The following is a 24,012-nucleotide window of genomic DNA, read 5'->3' on the forward strand; positions in this document are numbered from 1 at the left end:
ATCTTTACCCAGGGAATGGTGAGATGGGGATATAGACATCTTTGCTCAGAGAATGGTGAGATGGGGATATAGACATCTTTACCCAGGGATTGCTGAGATGGGGATAAATACATCTTTAGCCAGGGAATGGTGAGATGGGGATATGGATATATTTACCCAGAGAAATATTTACCCAGAGAATGTTGAGTTGCGGATATGGACTTCTTTACCCAGAGAATGGTGAGATGGCGATATAGATATATTTTCCCAGGGAATGGTGAGATGGGGATGTAGAAATCTTTACCCATAGAATGGTGAGATGAGGATATAGATAACGTATCCCAGAGAATGGTGAGATGGGGATATAGATATCTTTACACAGGGAACGGTGAGATAGGAATGTAGACATCCTTACCCAGAGAATGGCGAAATGGTGATATAGACATCTTTACCCAGGGAATGGTGAGATGGGGATATAGACATCTTTACCCAGGGAATGGTGAGATGGGGATACAGACATCTTTACACAGGGAGTGGTGAGATGGGGATATAGACATATTTACCTGGAGAGGGGTAAGATGGGGATATAGACATGTTTATCCACGGAATGGTGCGATGGGGATATAGACATCTTAACCAGAGAGGGGTGAAATGGGTATATAGACATCTTTACACAGGGAATTTTGAGAAGGGTATATAGAAACCTTTACCCAGAGAATGGTGAGATGGGTATATAGACATCTTTACCCAGAGAGGGATGAGATGGGGATATAGACATCTTTATCCAGAGAGGGTTGAAATGGGGATATGGATATCTTTACCCAGGGAATGGTGAGATGGAGATATAGACAATTTTACCCAGAGAGGGGTGAGATGGGTATATAGACATCTTTACCCAGGGAATGATGAGATGAGAATATAGACATCTTTACCCAGAGAATGGTGAGATGGGGATATAGAAATCTTTACCAGAGGGTGGTGAGATGGGGATATAGACATCTTTACCGAGAGATTTGGTTAAAAGGGGATATATACTACTTTATCGACAGACGGTTGAGATGGGGATATAGACATATTTACCCAAGAATGGTGAGATTGGGATATAGACATATTTACACAGAGTGGAGTGAGATGGGACTATAGTCATCTTAACCCAGGGAATGGTTAGATGGGGACATTGATATCTTTAACCAGAGAGGCGTGAGATGGGGATATAGCCATATTTACCCAGAGAGGGTTGAGATGGGGATGTAGACATCTTTACCCAGAGAATGGTGAGATGGTGATATAGGCATCTTTACCTGGAGAGGGGTGAGATGGGGATATAGACATTTTTATCCAGCTAATTGTGCGATGGGGATATAGACATCTTTACCCAGAGAATGTTGAGATGGGAATATAGATATCTTTACCAGGGAACGGTGAGATGAGAATATAGATATCTTTACCCAGAGGATGGTGAGATGGGGATATAGACATTTTTACACAGGGAATGATGAGGTGGGGATATAGACGTCTTTACCGAGGGAATGTTGACATGTGGATATAGACCTCTTTAACTATAGAATAGTGAGATGGGGATATAGATATCTTTACCCAGGCTATGGTGAGATGGGGATATAGAAACCTTTACCCAGGGAATTGTGCAATGGGGATATTGAAATCTTTACCCAGAGAATGGTGAGATGGGAATATACACATCTTTAGCAGAGAATGGTGAGTTGGGGATATCGATATCTTTATCTAAAGAATGATGAGAGGGTGATATAGATATCTTAACCCAGGGAATGGTGAGATGGGGATATAGACATATTTACCCAGTGAATGTTGAGATGGGGATATAGACAACTTTGCCCTGAGAATGGTGAGATGGGGATATAGACAACTATACCAAAGGAATGGTAAGATGGGGATATAGACATCTTTACCGAAAAAATGGTGAGATGGAGATATAGACATCTTTACCAGAGAATGGTGCGATGGGGATATAGACATCTTTACCAAGCGAATGGTGAGATGGGGATACAGATATCTTTACCCAGGGAATGGTGAGATGCGGATATCGACATCTTTACACAGAGAATGTTGAGATGCGGATATGGATATCTTTGCCCAGCGAATGGTGAGATGGGGATATAGACATCTTTACCTTGGGAATGGAGAGATGGGAATATACACATCTTTACCCAAAGAAGGGTGTGATGGGGATATAGACAACTTTACACAAAGAATGTTGAGATGGGGATATAGGCATCTTTACCCAGAGAATGTTGAGATGCGGATATGGGCATCTTTACCATAGAATGTTGAGATGGGGATCTAGAAATCTTTACCCAGAAAATGGTGAGATGGGGATATAGACATCTTTACCCAGAGAATGGTGAGATTGAGATATAGACATCTTTATCCAGGGAATGGTGAGATGGGGATATAGACATCGTGTCCCAGAGATTGATGAGATGGGGATATAGACATCTTTACACAGGGAATGGTGAGATGGGGATATAGACATCTTTACCCAGGGAATGGTGAGATGCGTATATAGAAATCTTTACCCAGGGAATGATGAGATGTGGATATAGACAACTTTACACAGAGAATGGTGAGATGGGGATATAGGCATCTTTACCCAGAAAGGTGTGAGATGGGGATATAGACGTCTGTACACAGACAATGTTGAGATGCGATTATGGACATCTTTACCCGTTGAATGGTGAGATGGGGATCTAGAAATCATTACCCAGAGAATAGTGAGATGGGGATAGAGAGATCTTTAGCCAGGAATGGTGAGATGTGGATATAGACATCTTTACCCAGAGAGTGGTGAGATGGGGATATAGACATCTTTACCCAGGGAATGATGAGATGGGGATATAGACAACTTTACCCAGGTAATGCTGAGATGTGTATATGGACATCTTTACACATAGAATGGTGAGATGGGGATCTAGAAATCTTTACCCAGACAATGGTGAGAATGGGATATAGAGAGCTTTAGCCAGGGAATGGTGCGATGTGGATATAGACATCTTTACCCAGAGAATGGTGAGATGGGGATATAGAAGACATCTTTACCCAGGGAATGATGAGATGGGGATATAGACATCTTTAGCCAGGGAATGGTGAGATGCGGATATGGCATTCTTTACCCATAGAATGGTGAAATGGGGATCTAGAAATCTTTACTAAGAGAATGGTGAGATGGGGATATAGAGATCTTTACCCAGGGAGTGGTGAGCTGTGGATATATACATATTAACCCAGAGAATGGTGAGATGGGTATCTAGAAATCTTTACCCCGAGAATGGTGAGATGGGATATAGACATCTTTACCCAGAGAATGGTGAGTTTGCGATATAGACATCTTTACCCAGAGAATGGTGAGATGGGGATATAGACATCGTGTCCCAGAGATTGGTGAGATGGGGATATAGACATTTTTACCCAGGGAATGGTGAGATGGGGATATAGACATCTTTATCCAGGGAATGATGAGATGTGGATATAGACATCTTTACACAGAGAATGGTGAGATCGGGATATAGACATCTTTACACAGAGAAAGATGAGATGGGGATATAGGCATCTTTACCCAGAAAAGTGTGAGATGGGGATATAGACGTCTGTACACAGACAATGTTGAGATGCGGATATGGACATCTTTACCCGTAGAATGGTGAGATGGGGATCTAGAAATCTTTACCCAGAGAATAGTGAGATGGGGATAGAGTGATCTTTAGCCAGGAATGGTGAGTTGTGGATATAGACATCTTTACCCAGAGAGTGGTGAGATGGGGATATAGACATCTTTACCCAGGGAATGATGAGATGGGGATATAGACATCTTTACCCAGATAATGGTGAGATGCGTAAATGGACATCTTTACCCATAGAATGGTGAGATGGTTATCTAGAAATCTTTACCAAGAGAATGGTGAGAATGGGATATAGAGATCTTTAGCCAGGGAATGGTGCGATATGGATGTAGACATCTTTACCCAGAGAATGGTGAGATGGGGATATAGACATCTTTAGCCAGGGAATGATGAGATGGGGATATAGACATCTTTACCCAGGGAATGGTGAGATGGGGATATAGACATATTTACCAAGAGAATGGTGAGATGGGGATATTGACATCTTTACCAAGAGAATGGTGAGATGTGGATAACGATATCTTTACCCAGAGAATGGTGAGATCGCGATATACATATCTTTACCCAGGGAATGGTGAGATGGGGATATAGACATCTTTGCTCAGAGAATGGTGAGATGGGGATATAGACATCTTTACCCAGGGATTGCTGAGATGGGGATAAATACATCTTTAGCCAGGGAATGGTGAGATGGGGATATGGATATATTTACCCAGAGAAATATTTACCCAGAGAATGTTGAGTTGCGGATATGGACTTCTTTACCCAGAGAATGGTGAGATGGCGATATAGATATATTTTCCCAGGGAATGGTGAGATGGGGATGTAGAAATCTTTACCCATAGAATGGTGAGATGAGGATATAGATAACGTATCCCAGAGAATGGTGAGATGGGGATATAGATATCTTTACACAGGGAACGGTGAGATAGGAATGTAGACATCCTTACCCAGAGAATGGCGAAATGGTGATATAGACATCTTTACCCAGGGAATGGTGAGATGGGGATATAGACATCTTTACCCAGGGAATGGTGAGATGGGGAGATAGACATCTTTACCCAGAAAATGATGAGGTGGGGATATAGACATCTTTTCGCAGGGAATGCTGAGATGGGGATACAGACATCTTTACACAGGGAGTGGTGAGATGGGGATATAGACATATTTACCTGGAGAGGGGTAAGATGGGGATATAGACATGTTTATCCACGGAATGGTGCGATGGGGATATAGACATCTTAACCAGAGAGGGGTGAAATGGGTATATAGACATCTTTACACAGGGAATTTTGAGAAGGGTATATAGAAACCTTTACCCAGAGAATGGTGAGATGGGTATATAGACATCTTTACCCAGAGAGGGATGAGATGGGGATATAGACATCTTTATCCAGAGAGGGTTGAAATGGGGATATGGATATCTTTACCCAGGGAATGGTGAGATGGAGATATAGACAATTTTACCCAGAGAGGGGTGAGATGGGTATATAGACATCTTTACCCAGGGAATGATGAGATGAGAATATAGACATCTTTACCCAGAGAATGGTGAGATGGGGATATAGAAATCTTTACCAGAGGGTGGTGAGATGGGGATATAGACATCTTTACCGAGAGATTTGGTTAAAAGGGGATATGTACTACTTTATCGACAGACGGTTGAGATGGGGATATAGACATATTTACCCAAGAATGGTGAGATTGGGATATAGACATATTTACACAGAGTGGAGTGAGATGGGACTATAGTCATCTTAACCCAGGGAATGGTTAGATGGGGACATTGATATCTTTAACCAGAGAGGCGTGAGATGGGGATATAGCCATATTTACCCAGAGAGGGTTGAGATGGTGATGTAGAAATCTTTACCCAGAGAATGGTGAGATGGTGATATAGGCATCTTTACCTGGAGAGGGGTGAGATGGGGATATAGACATTTTTATCCAGCTAATTATGCGATGGGGATATAGACATCTTTACCCAGAGACTGTTGAGATGGGGATATAGATATCTTTACCAGGGAACGGTGAGATGAGAATATAGATATCGTTACCCAGAGGATGGTGAGATGGGGATATAGACATTTTTACACAGGGAATGATGAGGTGGGGATATAGACGTCTTTACCGAGGGAATGTTGACATGTGGATATAGACCTCTTTAACTATAGAATAGTGAGATGGGGATATAGATATCTTTACCCAGGCTATGGTGAGATGGGGATATAGAAACCTTTACCCAGGGAATTGTGCAATGGGGATATTGAAATCTTTACCCAGAGAATGGTGAGATGGGAATATACACATCTTTAGCAGAGAATGGTGAGTTGGGGATATCGATATCTTTATCCAAAGAATGATGAGAGGGTGATATAGATATCTTAACCCAGGGAATGGTGAGATGGGGATATAGACATATTTACCCAGTGAATGTTGAGATGGGGATATAGACAACTTTGCCCTGAGAATGGTGAGATGGGGATATAGACAACTATACCAAAGGAATGGTAAGATGGGGATATAGACATCTTTACCGAAAAAATGGTGAGATGGAGATATAGACATCTTTACCAGAGAATGGTGCGATGGGGATATAGACATCTTTACCAAGCGAATGGTGAGATGGGGATACAGATATCTTTACCCAGGGAATGGTGAGATGGGGATATCGACATCTTTACACAGAGAATGTTGAGATGCGGATATGGATATCTTTGCCCAGCGAATGGTGAGATGGGGATATAGACATCTTTACCTTGGGAATGGAGAGATGGGAATATACACATCTTTACCCAAAGAAGGTTGTGATGGGGATATAGACAACTTTACACAAAGAATGTTGAGATGGGGATATAGGCATCTTTACCCAGAGAATGTTGAGATGCGGATATGGGCATCTTTACCATAGAATGTTGAGATGGGGATCTAGAAATCTTTACCCAGAAAATGGTGAGATGGGGATATAGACATCTTTACCCAGTGAATGGTGAGATTGCGATATAGACATCTTTATCCAGGGAATGGTGAGATGGGGATATAGACATCGTGTCCCAGAGATTGATGAGATGGGGATATAGACATCTTTACACAGGGAATGGTGAGATGGGGATATAGACATCTTTACCCAGGGAATGGTGAGATGCGTATATAGAAATCTTTACCCAGGGAATGATGAGATGTGGATATAGACAACTTTACACAGAGAATGGTGAGATGGGGATATAGGCATCTTTACCCAGAAAGGTGTGAGATGGGGATATAGACGTCTGTACACAGACAATGTTGAGATGCGATTATGGACATCTTTACCCGTTGAATGGTGAGATGGGGATCTAGAAATCATTACCCAGAGAATAGTGAGATGGGGATAGAGAGATCTTTAGCCAGGAATGGTGAGATGTGGATATAGACATCTTTATCCAGAGAGTGGTGAGATGGGGATATAGACATCTTTACCCAGGGAATGATGAGATGGGGATATAGACAACTTTACCCAGGTAATGCTGAGATGTGTATATGGACATCTTTACACATAGAATGGTGAGATGGGGATCTAGAAATCTTTACCCAGACAATGGTGAGAATGGGATATAGAGAGCTTTAGCCAGGGAATGGTGCGATGTGGATATAGACATCTTTACCCAGAGAATGGTGAGATGGGGATATAGAAGACATCTTTACCCAGGGAATGATGAGATGGGGATATAGACATCTTTAGCCAGGGAATGGTGAGATGCGGATATGGCATTCTTTACCCATAGAATGGTGAAATGGGGATCTAGAAATCTTTACTAAGAGAATGGTGAGATGGGGATATAGAGATCTTTACCCAGGGAGTGGTGAGCTGTGGATATATACATATTAACCCAGAGAATGGTGAGTTGGGTATCTAGAAATCTTTACCCCGAGAATGGTGAGATGGGATATAGACATCTTTACCCAGAGAATGGTGAGATTGCGATATAGATATCTTTACCCAGGGAATGGTGAGATGGGGATATAGACATCGTGTCCCAGAGATTGGTGAGATGGGGATATAGACATTTTTACCCAGGGAATGGTGAGATGGGGATATAGACATCTTTATCCAGGGAATGATGAGATGTGGATATAGACATCTTTACACAGAGAATGGTGAGATCGGGATATAGACATCTTTACACAGAGAAAGATGAGATGGGGATATAGGCATCTTTACCCAGAAAAGTGTGAGATGGGGATATAGACGTCTGTACACAGACAATGTTGAGATGCGGATATGGACATCTTTACCCGTAGAATGGTGAGATGGGGATCTAGAAATCTTTACCCAGAGAATAGTGAGATGGGGATAGAGTGATCTTTAGCCAGGAATGGTGAGTTGTGGATATAGACATCTTTACCCAGAGAGTGGTGAGATGGGGATATAGACATCTTTACCCAGGGAATGATGAGATGGGGATATAGACATCTTTACCCAGATAATGGTGAGATGCGTAAATGGACATCTTTACCCATAGAATGGTGAGATGGTTATCTAGAAATCTTTACCAAGAGAATGGTGAGAATGGGATATAGAGATCTTTAGCCAGGGAATGGTGCGATATGGATGTAGACATCTTTACCCAGAGAATGGTGAGATGGGGATATAGACATCTTTAGCCAGGGAATGATGAGATGGGGATATAGACATCTTTAGCCAGGGAATGGTGAGATGCGGATATGGCATTCTTTACCCATAGAATTGTGAGATGGGGATCTAGAAATCTTTACCCAGAGAATGGTGAGATGGGGATATAGAGATCTTTAGCCAGGGAATGGTTAGATTTGGATATAGACATCTTTACCCAGAGAATGGTGAGATGGGGATATAGACATCTTTACCCAGAGAATGACGAGATGGGGATATAGATATCTTTACCCAGAGACGGTTGAGATGGTGATATAGACATCTTAACCCAGAGAATGGTGAGATGGGGATATATACGTCTTTACCCAGAGAATTATGAGATGGAGATATAGACATCTTTACCCAAGGAATGGTGAAATGGGGTTATAGACATCTTTACGCAGGGAATGGCGAGATGGGTGTATAGAATCCTTTACCCAGCGAATGGTGAGATGGGGATATAGACATCTTTACAAGAGAGGTGTGAGATGGGTATATAGACATCTTTACCCTGCGAATGGCGAGATGGGTATATAGAATCCTTTACCCAGCGAATGGTGAGATGGGGATATAGACATCTTTACCCAGAGAGGGTGTGGAAGGAAGAATCTATGAATGTATGGCTTATGGAAGAGGGATGGGGTAAATTTTGTTTCTGCTATGCTTAAAGAAATAATAGGACTAGAAAAATAGCCAAGCTTTTTAGCATTGCAACTTAGAGATGCAATAAAATGACCATCTGGTATTAAAAGGAAGTCTCCTTTTTATTCTGCTTATCAGACTGTGAGCAGAGAAAAACTATGCATGGACAGATAGAGTGTGTAGCACCCGAGACGGCCTTTGTACTCGTGGGACTAATGAATAAGATTTTTTTCTATTTCTGTATTCAATTTCTGTATAAAGACAAGTGCAATTTGCTTGTACGACAGAGTTTTTGCCTTGTTACTGTCCAAGCTCGCTCTCCGAGATATATCTTGCTTTTTAAAATAAATTCTCTCGAAGTGCACTTCTGAAAGTCTCCGCCTGAGTTAATTTAAGCTAAATATTTCCTCGACACATTCTGGCATAGTCGGCAGGATCTCTAAAAAACGAGATCCAAAAGAACTAAGTTTAACTTTTTAAAGAAAAAAGAGGAATTTTAAGGGCCTTACTAGCTGAAAGAAGGAAGGTGCCTAGGCCGTCCTAGCAAAGGGGGGACGGGCCGCCGAGATCCCCTAGGGGATGATGCATAAGGTAGCTACCGCTAAGAAACTAAAATAACAAAAAGGCAAAAGGAGACCACGAGCTGAGCAGAAAAGAGAACACCGGTGAGCGTTTTGTAAATTATTGCATATTTTGTTGGATTGTCCTAACTCTCATTTCAGAAAAGAGCGCGAGACGTTGCACCCGGAAGAATGGGAAATGGCTCTAGCCGAGCAGGGCGCTCGTGCCCAGTTCCTAGCAAAGGAAAGACGGACGACCTCTCGACTGAAAGAATGAAAGTACATCCTAAGACTGAGAAAAGAATCAGTAAGGTAGTAAAGCAACGAGAGCCGGTAGGAGATCCCATTGTGCCGCCCGGCTCGCCGGCGGACACTGTAATTAAAGAAGCAGGAGATGACAGATACGCGGAAACGTTTAGTAGCGATTTGTACGGTTGGTCTGATGGGGTTTGGCCATATGGAGGAAGTTTTAAATTGTCCTTAATTGAGGAATGGAGACAGACCACCAAAAATGGGATGGGGGAACCCTCTTGGGATAAAGATTATATGGAGAATTGTTTTAAAAAATGGACAAAGGTGGCAAAGAGGCACCAGCCCCTAAAAATAAAAAGAAAGAGGAGGAGGGTAAGGAGAAGCCATCTCCCTCTTACATCCCCCCGAGTGCCCCGGTTCTGACCGCTTCCCCCTGTCGGCTTATACCCCAGGCTTCCAACCACCAAGCCGGATGATTGGCAGGATATTATAGAAATAGTGGCCGCTCAGCTGGATCAGGCCTCTAGGCGACGAAAAAATCCACAAAACCCACTAGAAACTGAAAACTGGGAAAGAGGAGCCGATGGAGGAGACCCGGGAGCATCAGGGTCAGGGGAAGTCAGAGCCTCTGGAGAAGAGGGCATAGACCACAGACCTGGGGTAATAACAAGAGGGCAGGTGGTTCAACGAGAAGCCGCTGACTCTACTTCCAAAACCCCCGTCGGCCAAAATCCTAGGGTAATGATAGGAACTACGGCAGTTTTAAAACCATGGTCCCCTGGGGAAGCCAGAGATATGATATCAGCCGCCTCTAATCCTGTTAAGAAGCCAGTAGCCTTTCACAACTGGCTTGAACAAACCTGTACCATTTATAGCCCCCTCCCCGGAGATGTGAAATTATTACTGCAGGCAGCATATGGGTCCTCTTGGCAAGGGTTAAAAGATATGTTCCCTATACCCGCCGACGAAAATGCAAATTGGCGGGAAAATAATGACATAGAAGGAAATGAGTCCCAGGAACATTGGTTACAGCACCGGGGCAAGGATGCCATATTAAAGGGAGCTAAAAAAGCATGGAGATAGAGGGGAAGTCACCCGCTGCTTGCATAAAGCAGAAGAATCGATGATAGATTTTGCAGGCAGATGGAAAAATAGTTGGGACGAGCATGCAGGAATAACAATGGATCAAAATGAATATTTGGCATTCCAAACTTTGTTAAATTGTATGTTGCCACAACAAGCAAGAACATACAAAATTAAGATCTTGTAAGGCAAGGAAAAAGTTGGAAAGAAACGATCACAGTACTGGCCAACATGGATAGGGAGGGATTATTTACCTATAAGGAAAACAGCAGGTCAGTACTTTCAGCAAAAAGGAAGAGGACAAGCGCAGAATAATAGAGGACGGTTTGGGGAACGAGGACGAGGAAGAGGGAGAGGAGAGTGGCCCCAAAGAGACCGCTCTCAAGATGCGTGTAGAAATTGCGGAAGAAAAGAGCATTGGGCTCGCGATTGCAGATGCTCCCCGAAACAGGATGGAGGATTGAAAGGGGGTTTCCCCGAAACTCCACCTCCCTTGGCCCCTCAGTTTTCGTTCTCTAACCCCAACCCGCACCAATCAGCATAGGGATGCCCCGGAGGCTTAGTGGTACAGTCGCCAGCCCTCCGCCTATCAGCGGATATAGAAGAAAACCCTCTGGCAGTAGTAAAAGTAGGAGACACTTATGTGAAGTTCCTGGTGGATACCAGTGCTACAATGTCTTCTGTAGCATCCTCTGTGGGTTTACCTATAAGCAACACTTCCGTCTTAAGTATGGGTGTGGCCGGTATCCGCATGAAATATTTTTATCGGAATCTACCAAATTGATAATTGAAGGACAATCGGTTAATGATGAGACTTTGATAGTCGCTAAAACAACACCACTCCCTTTATTGGGAAGACAGATTTTGTGCAAACTAGAAGCCACAATTTATTGCAAAAAGGAAGGAATGTACATGGAGCTCCCTCCATATAATATTCATCATTTCTTTAATGGGATTAAAGAAGAGAAAAGGGAGGATAACAAAGAAAAGGCTGCCCTCTATTGTTGGCAATTGAATGGCAACTTCTATTCCCCCTTGATACATGAAGTTATACAAAATTAAAAGCTAAATTTGACTCTAATACTGAAGAATTGATGTATAGAATTTTGACAAGCTTCGAGGCAGTTCAGCTTCACTGTACAGTCTGGTACACTCGCCAAAAGGCTAAAACTTACCAGTGTTTGTTACAATCCTTTTTAAATAGAGAAGTAATAGTAGAAGCTACGCCCCGCATTTATTTTGGACCAGAAGGATTGGGAGTAGCCATCGATTTGACACCCTTACAGCAACAGCGGTTTAGAGAAGCGAACTCGACACCCCATCTGACATTGGCTGTAAAACCGCAAGCGAAACCTAAAGATATGGGTCCGATGATTGTAGGGATAGAAAGAGAAAAACAGACACACGGCTGTTAACCTTGGGCAGTAATAAAACTGAAAAATGTCCAGATAGACTTTATTACCCACAACAGGGGGATTCTCCAGTGGAAAGGTAAAAATCATGCCTCCACTTTTGAAAAACAGCAACCCCCGGAACAACCAAGCCCTAAGCTGCCAATGGCATTGAATCAAGTACCTTCTAAACTTTGGGCAAAGCATAAGAATCATGTTGGACAAGTACATTCTGCAGTACCCCATCGGGTACAATTGATAAAGAACGCCGTGTTACCAAGCATTAGCCAGTACAGACTGCCTCCAGAGGCAGAAAATGGGATAGAGCCAGTCATTTCTGCATTGTTGGAACAATGAGTTTTAGAAAAGACACAGTGTAACTCTCCGATACTGACCATACCAAAGGTTAATAGGCCGAATGAATGGAGATTTGTGCAAGATTTGAGAGCTATTAATAAGATAGTAGTCCCTATCACCCCTGTAGTACCGGACACCAACATTATATTATCTGCTATACCACCAACAGCAACTGTCTGTACTGTAATGGACCTGTGTTCAGCTTTTTTCTCCATCCCGTTACATCAAGAGAGTCAGTATCTGTTTGCTTTCACCCACAAGAAGGAGAAGTACACATGGACCAGGTTGCCCCAAGGATACACCGAAAGCCCCGCAGTATATGCAGCAGCAGTAAAAAGAGACCTCGAAGACTGTTCATTATCACACCAGTCTGTACTGCTGCAGTATGCGGACGATTTGCTTGTGGCTTCCAGCCACGGATACAGGTGCATGCAAGATTCCCTGAAATTGTTACAGCACCTATGTGAAAGAGGGCACCAAGTGTCGTTACAAAAGTTACAATTTTGTCAGACTCAAGTCCAGTACCTGGGTTTTCACATATCTCAGGGGCAAAGGCAGCTAAGACCAGAAATAATTCAGACAATTCAAAGGGCCACCATACCAAAGTCAAAGAAGGATATCTTGTCATTTTTGGGGATGGCTGTGTACTGTAGACAATTGATCCCCGATTATCGAGAATGGGATGCGGTTTTAAGATCAGCTGCACTAAATGATGCCCCACTCAAGGAGGAGTGGACCCCAGAGAGAGAGGAGGCATTTAAACAGTTAAAGAAAGCCATTACTAATGCTCCGGCATTGGGACTTCCGAATTATGGTAAACCTTTTCAGATGTATGTGAATGAGAAAGAAGGATTTGCAACAGCAGTACTAACCCAATAACATGGTGGGGGAAATAGACCAGTTGCTTATTATTCGATTTTACTGCCTCCAGTAGTAAGGCGAATGCTAGTGTGTGTACGTGCTGTAGCTGCTACTGCGGTCATAGTGGAGATGTCGGTTCCTATTATTTTTGATCATCCATGTACTGTCATTGCAGCCCATGCTGTTTTATTACTTTTGAATTCAGCTGCCACACAACACTTTACAGCTTCTCGAAGAACAGGTTATGAAGTATTACTGCTGTCACACCCTAACTATACCTTTCGACGTACACTGGTAGAGAACCCAGCCACCTTTCTTCCTACTAAAGAAGTAGAGGATCCAGACCAGCATGATTGTCTGTTAACGGTGCAATAGCCACCTTACCAAGACCAGATTTGCTCACAAATGTGGAATCGTATTTTTATCTAAGCAGATACCATACGGTATTTGTGTGCCCTTTGCAATATATATATATCAAAATGGAGTCCTGGCCCTTCCAGAATTTCCGGATTTTAGCAGTCAGCTTGCAGAAACAGCTAAACCTGGTTTGAGGTGGCTGATGGCCATCAGACAGCTAGGAGACAAGTCATGCTGAGACAAGTACCCCCCATGGTGCTTTCCTATTGTCTACACTACAGAAGTTCCATGTCACCCCACCCTTATCTTCTAGCCATTATTTCTTGCAGAGACCTCATCCATTTGATGCAAACAGATAAACTGACCAGGACATTGAACTTTCCTGACACTATACAAGACAGGTAATAGGCCATTACCTATGACTCATGGAGTAATGGCCGGCTGGCCAACTGATAACCCTGACAAAAAGGAAATATCTGGATACCATTTCAGGACCAGGATATAGTAATTAACTCTTTATCTGTATTCACTGACTGTGAGACAGAGCAATACAAAGGGAGAGGCCATAACTTGGGTTTTACTGTATAAATATCTTGTTAAACTGAACCATTTCGTAGATGTTCACTTAAGCCTTGACTGAGAGTAACCTGCCCCTTGCTAGCAAGTAAATTAAATAAACTTCTACCTGTAAGTGTTGGAGTCATTCTTTTCGGAGGTCGAGATTTCGACAGTGATAACTTGGAGGTTCCATCGAGATGCATACTCTCTGTCCTGTGACTAAAACGGATACAGGCATAGTGCCTCTCCAGTGAAAGGCTTCATTTGCCAAACAAGGTGAGCCTTTTGCTCACAAGAGGTTTCTTCACTGTTGAATCGCATATGTAACCTGTTGTCCAGAAGGGAGGTACTGCAATCTACAAGACTCGGCATTTAAAAGCTAGAGGTATTTTTTACAACCATTTCTTTCTCAGCTCGCCAGCAGAAGAGAACAGTTTCTGGAAAAATCTCGAAACAGCCCGGGAAAGGTTTCAATAGGTAAGGGAGTGCTAGTCGATCGAAAAGGGTTCCAGTTTCTTATGTGATAAGATTTCTATTGTTGTTAATTCGGAATGGGTTCTTACGTGATAAGACTAGAAAAAAAAGCGCAATCGCTCAAAGAGTTTAGGTACAGAACCATAGGTTTTATCGGTTTTTTATTAGGATAACTTAAGGACTCGGTCTGTAGTGGCGTACAACGCAGACTGACAATACTATATGTTGTCCTTGTTATACTGTTGTGTGCAATACCTTTGTGAGAGATTGCCATTAGAGAAACGGGAAGAGTCAGTAGGGAAAATTGTGATTCGGGAAAAAAAAACACAAGGATTGATTAAGAAAAGAAACAGTAACTGATTGATCAACTACGGTTGGTTCGTGCCAACATATCTCACAGACCCAGACTGAGCCCGAATTAAGAGGCTTTTCAGGCCACGTAACGGCCAGGAGAAGTGAGCGTAGAGAACTCGGTTGGCCGAAAGGATTGTGAGATCAGAAATTGTGGAAAATCTTAATCATCCAGAATGGGTGCCAGAGCAAGTTAAAACACCACAAAAGGCACACCAGCCTATGTCATGCTCCAGAATTGTGGTCAGTCTTCAATTGACCAAAGAAACAAAAACCGGTAAAGTGGACTAAGGGTGAAAACAGGCCATTTCCACCCGATGGTTCATTTAATTTAGAGAGAACAACATTTCAAGAGGAGTGTCTTATAAACAGAGATCCAGGTAGAAAAAAAAGGAAAGTAATAGAAAAGGCACGGGTTCCGATTCTTCAAGCGCATGTAAAATTAACAGAGGAAGTAAATCAAATGTAAAAAAAAAGAGAACCTGATAGTGACTTATGGATTCAAAAAAAAATAAAGCTAGCAAAAAAAAACTTTATTGAATGGAGAGAAACTTTTGTGAATGTATTGTCTTTGAATGAGAGGGCTTCTCTCTTTTTTCCTTGTGTATGGAAACCTGTTTGGAAAGGTTGTGGAGCTGCCACTTTGTTTTAGCTCCACCCACTTTTTCAAACAAAGCGAAGATTTTTTTTAACCCTTCATAGTGTTGTCCTGTATGTGGGAAGTTTAAGACATTTTAAGTTAGAAGCGCAGGTGTGGATTTATTTGGATGAGAAATTACGGAGCTAGGAAATGCACAAAGAATAGGTTTGTTGAGACATGGTCCCGGTGGTTAAAAGTTGTAATGCCTTGGGAAGTTGTAATGCCTTTTGCCTTTGTGGGTCTCTCGAGGTGCAGACTCATTGTCCTTGCTTTTAAAATCTTGACGTGAAAGCTTCTAGCTCAGTAAGAGGATTTGTTTTTTTATAAAGACTGGCAATACAATAGTTGAATTGGGATTTTGAGATATTTCAGGTGATCTCCTGATCAACATTTTGGGTGTATTGGAAAAATCTTGGGTTTGGAAGCCTTTTAATAAAATTAGAAAACAAGTACTTTACATTCTGTGATCTTTGAAGCACTATAAGCATAAACGAGAAGTCCGTGTAACACACCGATTTTTCCGGTTCAGAAGGCCAATAGTGACAAATGGAAGTTTGTCCAAGACCTACGAGCCGTGAATGCATCTACTATATTCTCACAATGCTTAAAAGATGTGGAATGAAGTATCCCGGAATGCTTTCCAGAGTCTTAAGCAGCCGCTCACTTCAGCACCAGCCTTGGGATTACCAGATTACACTAAGTTATTCAACTTATTTGTGCATCACAAGTCGGGTTTTGCACAATTTTTTTTGACTCAGTTACGTGGGGACAGGCAGCGACCGGTAGCATATTTCAGTACCCAACTACCAGGATGTCTTCCTTCGTTGGCAGCAGCTTATTATGCTATACAACAGGCTCAGACAATAACTCTAAATCATCAAACCATTTTGTATATCCCACACTCTGTTGAGATTTTACTTACTAAATGTGCCACCCAACACCTAACTTCTGCAAAAACCACTAAATATGAAGTCGAACTGTTATCAAATCCGAACCTTATCATCAAAAGATGCACTACCTTAAATCCAGCCAATCTATTCCCCACGGAAGACGACGACGAACCGTATTAGTGACTAAACCACGTATCAATCTAACAGATGTACCAATGTGTAACCCTGATCTAGTGTTCTATGTTGACGGATCAGACTTACGAAATGATAGGGGCCAACCGAGAGCAGCTTATGCAATTGTAACTCAGTTTAATGTTGACGAAACAGCCTCTCTTCCAGACGCCTTTTCAGCCCAACAAGCCGAATTGTTTGCGTTTTAACTCGAGCCTGTATTCTGGCTGAAGGACAAACAGTTAATATCTACACCGACTCCAGGTATGCTTTTCGGGTATCACGTGACTATGGATAAATTTGGAAGATTCGCGGGTACCTTACTTCTTCAGGAACCCCTATCAAAAATGCAGAACAAGTGGAAAATCTTCTGCGAGCCATTCAATGCCCCTTGAAACTTGCCATAATCAAATGCCAAGCACATACAGGACAGTTGAATGAGGTAGCACTTGGGAATGCCAGAGCTGATAATGCAGCTAAGTCAGCAGCTCTGTCAAAAGGGGGGATGCAGGTGTCATTGTTCCCACTAAGGAACAATAATTGCTCAGACCCGTCATCCACTATTAATGACGTGCTGGCCTTTCAGACACAGGCCAGTACGGAGGAGGTGGTGACCTGGAGGAAGGATCAATGTTATAAAAATCCAGAAGAAATATGGGTTCATCACGACGGCTGCGTGGTGGCCCCCAGATCCTTACTTCCATGGATTGCCCGATGTGTTCATACATTCACACATGCGGGCAAAGCGGGGTGGCAGATTATATTTTGGCAACTTGGTATGCACCAGGTATTTCAGCAATTGCAAAACAAGTCTGTGAAAATTGTGTTACCTGTTAGACAATGAATCCGGGTAAGACGGAAAAAGTAGAATCTGCCTCCCATCCAAATCCAGTGGGGCCTTTTGTACATTTACAAATGGATTTTATTGAATTACCTATGTGTATGGGATTCAAGTATGTATTAGTTATTGTAGATGTGTTCTCTAGATGGATTGAAGCCTTTCCATGTAAAAAGGCCGATGCCACTATTGTTGCTAAATGTTTGTTAAAAGAAATTGTTCCGCGCTTTGGAATCCCTGCTAAGCTTTCTAGTGATAACGGCTCACATTTCACGGGAACTGTTATAAGAGAAATGTGTAAAGATTTGCAGATTAATCAACGTTTTCATTGCAGTTATCATCCACAATCAGCTGGACTTGTTGAAAGATATAATGGAATGCTTAAAAATAAGCTGGCAAAACTATGCAATGACACTGGGCTGAAATGGACAGAACTGCTGCACTTAGCTTTGATGGTAATGCGATCTGCAACCAACAGAACAACAGGCCTGTCACCGCATGAGATAATTATGGGACGTCGCCAACGACTACATTTTACAGCACCATTTACTGCAAAACAAATGGACATCCAGAAAATGGAGGAAAATATGTTGAATTATTGTACTGCACTAACCAAATGTATTTCCAGCTTTCATTCACAGGTAAAGGAAGCCCAAGTCAAGCCAGCGGAAGGAAAGTGTCATAACCTGGAGCCAGGGGAATTCGTTTACATCAAGATTTTTAAAAGAAAAAGCGGTCTACAGCCAAGATTCGAAGGACCATACCAGGTCTTGCTGGCGACCAATACTGCAATCAAGGTAAAGGAAAGACCAACATGGATCCACGCATCCCATTGCAAACGGGCACCCGACCAGGAGAAAGGGAAGAAGGAACCAGAGGAACAGAAAAAGGAAGACTGAATAAGGAACTGTATGTACTATGGGGATTGATGGTGCTGGGCTTGACAGGGTTTTATTTTGCATTATTGATTACACAAGGGGTACAGACCCGCCACCGAAGGGAATTGCAAGTAAACGTATTCATGGCACTGAGTCATAAGTATGCTTAAGAAAGAAACTTGTCGAGTTGTTGGATATGTTCCCATGTACCTGTCCACAACGAAGGGGCTATTCCGCTGAGATCTGTCCCCTTTGACGAATCAGAAATGGTAGAATGGTTGACAGTGCCAAATAGGACAAACCTAACTAAGGGGCCAGAAACGAAGGAGCAAACAGAATGGAGGTCGGCAGGATATAAACTTACAGCCTTCTAGGGATGGTACCAGCCCAATTATGATAATAACCATCAGCCTCCCTTCCTAAGCATTACTCCCAGAATAGGAAATCATGAAGTTATAATATGTCTAGTCACAGGACCAGAAATGGGACGCAGCAAGTGTTCACAAATGATTAAATGGCAAGCCACAACTAATCCCACTGAGAGAAAGATAGCAACCGTTGGCTGGACAACGGTCCATAACAAAGCCCCAGTTGAAGGGTGGGGAGATGAGACCACTCGAGTAGGGATAGTGCAAAAGGACCAGGAGCTGACGCCCTATAATTGCACCTATTTTATTTGTGGCAATAAAGCCTACCCATGGTTACCAGCCGACTGGACAGGGTCCTGTTACTTAGGATATGTGGTACCCCTTATCAGATCAGTAAAGACGCTAAGGGAGGCCTATGGAAGTCACAGATTTAAACGGAATTTGACATGGCTAAACGGAATATTCAAGGTAATGGTGTCATCCTATGGAATAGCATCGACCGAATGGCAGTTACGGGAACTGGCTAAATTAGTCGAATCAGTAGCCAATGCTACTTCCCAAGCCTTTGAAGGGATAAATGACGAAATGGTAGCTATTCGAACAGTGGCTATCCACATTCGTATGGCCTTAGATTATCTCCTAGACAAGGAGGGAGGAACATGCGCATTAATAGGTGAAGAATGCTGTACATATATCCCAGATAAATCAGAAGATTTATCTGGGATATATGTACAGCAGTCTAGCTGAATACATCAGGAAAATGGTAATCGAGTATAAACAGACAGTAGGCTAGGACGGTATCACCTTGTGGGGTTGGGCATCAGGATGGTTGGGAGCCCTGGAGAAATCTGTGAGACAGGGTTTAATCATATTCCTGCTGATAGTCTTCGCCCTGAATCTATTATTTGTCGTCGTTAAGTGTTGCTGTCCCAGAGTGGGAGAAACTATGTTACCTACCGAGACCGCGGCTAGAATTATGGTAGCAACAACTGCTGAAGGCTCTTGTGTGGAATTGGAAATGGAGAGACTGTACAAGATCAGAATGGATTAAGTTGTCCTTGTGAAGGACAAAATGGGGGAACGTGGAAATGTATTTTTATCTTAGCTGATACCATACGGTATTTGTGTGCCCTTTGCAATATATATATATCAAAATGGAGTCCTGGTCCTTCCAGAAATTTCTGCATTTTAGCAGTCAGCTTGCATAAACAGCTAAACGTGGTTTGAGATGGCTGATGGCCATCAGACAGCTAGTAGAAAAGTCATGCTGAGACAAGTACCCCCCCATGGAGCTTTCCTATTGTCTACACTACAGAAGTTCCATGTCACCCACCCTTATCTTCTAGCCATTATCTCTTGCAGAGACCTCATCCATTTGATGCAAACAGATAAACTGACCATGAAATTGAACTTTCCTGACACAATACAAGATAGGTGATAGCCAATTACCTATGACTCATGGAGTAATGGCCGGTTGGCCAACTGATAACCCTGACAAAAGGAAATATCTGGATACCATGTCAGGACCAGGATATAGTAATCAACTCTTTATCTGTATTCACTGACTGTGAGACAGAGCAATACACAGGGAGAGGCCATAACTTAGGTTTTACTGTATAATTATCTTGTTAAACTGAACCCTTTCGGAGGTGTTCACTTAGCCCTTGACTGAGTGTAACCTGCACCTTGCTAGCAAGTAAATTAAAGAAACTTCTACCGGAGCTGTAAGTGTCGGTGTCATTCTTTTCGGAGGTCGAGATTTCGACAGCTCACAGAGCCCATGGACAATCCTGATCTTATTCTCTATACGGATGGATCATCACATAGGCCGTCGGATGATTTGTTTTTGGCAGGCAATGCTATTGTAAATCCCCACGAAATTGTTGAAGCATTCGCCCTGCCTCCCGGAACCTCGGCTGAGGCTGCTGAATTGTTTGTCCTCACTAGAGCTTGTATAATAGCTAAAGATCATACTGCTAATATCTATACTGATTCTAGATATGCATTCGGTGTGGTCCATGTTTTTGGACAACTGTGGAAAAACAGAGGCTTTATCACCTCTGGTGGAAAGCATATTAAGCACTCACAACTGGTGCTTAATCTATTAGATGCCATTCAGTTGCCAAGTAAGGTAGCCGTTATCAAATGTGCAGCCCACACAACCGGTGAGGATGAAGTATCAGTAGGAAATAGGATGGCTGACGAAGCAGCCAAACAGGCTGCTTCGGCACAAGCAGACTGCCTTCAAGCAGTCTCGGTTTCCCGTCCAAAGGTAATTGACATCCAACAACTTAAAACAGCCCAACAACAAGTTACCAGGCAGGAAGGAAGAAATTGAGAAAACCAGGGTTGTTTTTTAAAAAACGACATTTGATATCACCCTGATGAGCGAACTGTTTGCCCTAGATCTCTATTTTTGCCCCTGTCTCGCCTAGCACACGGTCAGGCTCACATGGGCAAAGGAGGGATGATACATGCTATCAATGCACAGTGGTATGCACCAGGAATAACAGTAGTAATTTAGAAAGTTGCTAGGACATGCCAAATTTGTCAGCAAAATAACAGAGGTAAAACACCTGCTGGCTATGATCATCTACCCCAACCAAGTATGCCTTTTGAAAATTTGCTAATTGACTTTGTACACATGCCTCCAGTATCAGGTCTTAAGTAACTATTAGTCATAATAGATATGTTCACAAGGTTGGTAGATGCGTACGTCACTAGGAGAGACGATGCTCAAACAGTAGTAAAAATTCTATTTAAAGAAATAGTACCAAGATATGGGATACCTATGTAAATCAACAGTGACAGGGGAACACACTTCACAGGAAAAATATTGCAAAACCTTGCAGAAGCGTTAGGGTTCCAGTGGAAGTTACATATACCATATCAGCCACAGTCCTCGGGAATGGTAGAAAGAGTAAATGGGATAATAAAATCTACCCTGACCAAGATATGTCAGGAGACTGGAGTGAAGTGGCCAGAAGCCTTACCATTAGTATTGTATACAGTGAGAAACCAGAAAAACCGAAACACTGATTTGACACCACATGAAGCCTTATTAGGAAGACCAATGCCTACTGGGGTAAAACCACCACTGGCAGATGAAAAAATAGCATTAATTTGGAATTATGAAAAATCACTAAAGTATACTCAGGCCGTGTGTGAAATAGCAAGAAGTCTGCATGAACAAATAAAGCAGACACAGGTTCCCCCGTCGGAAGGAAATATGCACCCTTTCATTACTGGAGATCAAGTGTTAGTAAAAACATTAAATAAAGAATCCTTTTCTCCTAGGTGGAAAGGACCGTATCAGATAATTCTCATAACACGAACCGCTTTGAAGTTGGAAAAGCACCCGAACTGGGTGCATGCAACCCGCTGTAAAAATTATTTCCCCGACGAATTACAGCCGAAGGAAAAGGCATTGAACCAGGACGTTCTACGGTCGCCCGACTAAGAAAACAGCCATCTTCTAGCTGAGGAACTGTACCTGCTCTTGTATTAAATATTTGGACTTGAATTTATTGCCGAAAATTCACGGACGGATGTCAGAGCTCATTTGTGTGCAAGTTTGGGCCTTTATTATTTGGGTCACTGTTACTATCGTGTGGCCGTGTTGTTATTGTAACGGCTTACTTCAAGTGTGGTATAGAAACAAACAAGAAAGGGAAGATGGGAAGGGACAGTTGGAAAAATTATAAATGGACGTTAGGTATACTGATCATTTTAGCGACAGGGAACTCCCAGCAGGAGGAAGAATTCCTAAAAGAAGGAAGAATATGGAAGGGAAATATGGTATAGGAAAGAAGTAATAGTATAAGGCAGCAAGGCAATTTTATACCAGTAGGCCAAAATTGAAAGTCATCTCTTTGACAGTACACCACTGGTGGGATGTGTTTACCGGATGGTCCCCAAAAGCTACAGCAGTACTGAAGCTTGCTATACACCCCATAGTAATCGTAGGTGTGGTTATGCTTGTATTATTAATAATCCATTGCGGAATGTGGATAAAATTAAAAAATGTAATTAGTCAAGTAATAGGCCTGCTCTCCGAAATAGAAAGAAAAGGTGTATGCCTGAAAGGGAGGTTAAGTCGCTTAGAGGAAAAGGTTGATGAAGACGGTTATCTCAAAATGCGATCCTATCCTGAAGGGTATACACCCCCTTTTGCTCAAGAAGAGAATATAGGAAATTGTGTTGAACTAAAAAATAAAAAGATCAACAAGTAGGGAATTGTGGCAGAAAGAATCTATGAATCTATGGCTTATGGAAGAGGGAAGGGTTAAATTCTGTTTCTGCTATGCTTAAAGAAATAATAGGACTAGAAAAATAGCTGCACTTTTTAGCCTTGCAACTTAGAGATGCAATTAAATGACCATCTGGTATTAAAAGGGAGTCTCCTTTTTATTCTGCTTATCAGACTGTGAACAGAGAAAAACTATGCAAGGACAGATAGAGTGTGTACCTTCCGAGACGGCCTTTGTACTCGTGGGACTAATGAATGAGATTCCTTTACTATTTCTGTATTCAATTTCTGTATAAAGATAAGTGCAATTTGCTTGTACGACAGAGTTTTTGCCTTGGTACGGTCCAAGCAGGCTCTCCGAGATATATCTTGCTTTGTAAAATACATTCTCTCGAAGTGCACTTCTGAAAGTCTCCGCCTGAGTTAATTAAAGCTAAATATTTACTCGACAGATTCGTGAGATGGGTATATAGACATCTTTACTCAGAGAATGGTGAGATGGGGATATAGACATCTTTACCCAGAGAGTGGTGAGATGGGGATATAGACATCTTCACCCAGAGAATGGTGAGATGGGGATATAGACATCTTTACCCAGAGAGTGGTGAGATGGGGATATAGACATCTTTACCCAGAGAATGGTGAGATGGGGTAATATACATCTTTACCCAAAGAGGGGTGAGATGGCGATATATACATCTTTAACCAAGAATGGTGAGATGGGGATATAGACATTTTTACACAGAGTGGAGTGAGGTGTGGATATAGTAACCTTTACCCAGGGAATGTTAAGATGGGGATATTGA

The sequence above is a fragment of the Pristiophorus japonicus genome, chromosome Y (assembly GCF_044704955.1).
Source record: "Pristiophorus japonicus isolate sPriJap1 chromosome Y, sPriJap1.hap1, whole genome shotgun sequence".
NCBI lineage: Eukaryota > Metazoa > Chordata > Chondrichthyes > Pristiophoridae > Pristiophorus > Pristiophorus japonicus.